Raw genomic sequence first — 1,414 nt, 5'->3', positions numbered from 1 at the left:
AGCAGTTCTTGAAGTAGAGAAGAACTTCTCCAAGAAAGCTTTCTTGCAGTCATCCCAAGTGGTGATAGAGTCGCTTGGTAGAGACTTCTCCCACTGTCGTGCCTTATCCCCCAAGAGAAAGGGAATAACTTCAGCTTTAAGGCATCCTCAGACACACCATTGGTTTTTGACAACCCACAGTAGCTGTCGAACCTGTCCAAGTGATCAAATGGGTCCTCTAGAGCCAAGCCATGATACTTGTTGTTCTCGATCACGTTGAGGAGTCCTGATTTGATCTCAAAGTTGTTGGCTGCTACAGCTGGTGCTCGGATTCCCAATCTATGACCATGAATGTTGGGCGGTCATAAGTGCCAATGGGTCGAGCTGCTCGCTGTTGGTTTTGTGGAACGTTGTTGCATGTATTTTGAGGTATGTCTCCCATATCAGTATCCAATCTCTGCAAGTGAGACTGTTGCTCTTCTTCTCTTCTCTTTCTAGCACACTCTCTCTCTAAAGCTCTGATGTCTGCGGCTCTTGGAACTAGGTTTGATGGACCCCTGCTCCTCAAGTTCATACACCTGTAAATTAAAGGGAGGTGAAGAAGAGAATCAGTAACAAAAGAAAATAAAAATGACTTAGTCTCAAGCAAATGACTAAATCTCAATGTTCAAATCTACTCAGAATTTGGCAACGGCGCCAATTTGATGTTAGGAGTTTTCAAGGCTCCTAAGACAAATGTTGTAGTATAAATGATTGTCGAACCAATTCTAAGGGAATTCAAGCACTGAGAATGCAAGTACTTACTTAATCTAAGTGCAACCAGTGATTTAAAGGATTTCTAAACTAATGATAAAGCTAATCAGTTTCAGAATAATAAAAGCGGTAAATGAGTTGACTTTCTTAACTAAGGAAAATGAGAACTCATGGGCATAGGAATTAGACCTTGGGTGATCAAGTTTCGAACTAAGGATGGCAGACGAACAATCAAACTATCAACCTTAAGCTTAGACACGATTCTAAACAAACTCTATGTCTAGATGAATGTTCATTTACTAACACATTTCAAACAACAAATGTCTTTGGTTGAATAATATGGAAGCAATCATTACTAACAGGTCTAAGGCTATCTTAGCACTTCTAACAACAAATGTCTTTGGCAAAATATGCTAAAAGCTTAGAAGAGTTGTTTCAGGCATTTCATCGAACACCTTTTGGGTGGGAAATGCCTAAAGATCAACTTTTGAGAAGCTAACTCAGAAGATGCATTATGATTACTCTACTAGCAAGGTTTTGGAATGATCTACACTAAAACATCCTAGCTCTAACCTAATCACCCTTAATCTTCCTAACCCATGAATTCAAATGGTGATTACTCACTACTCTTCATGATTTCTCTTAACAACCCATTTTGGATTTCAGATTAATCATACAGAGA

This window comes from Brassica napus, chromosome C7 (assembly GCF_020379485.1).
Source record: "Brassica napus cultivar Da-Ae chromosome C7, Da-Ae, whole genome shotgun sequence".
Classification (NCBI taxonomy): Eukaryota; Viridiplantae; Streptophyta; class Magnoliopsida; order Brassicales; family Brassicaceae; genus Brassica; species Brassica napus.
Note: the sequence above shows the minus strand (reverse complement) of the source record.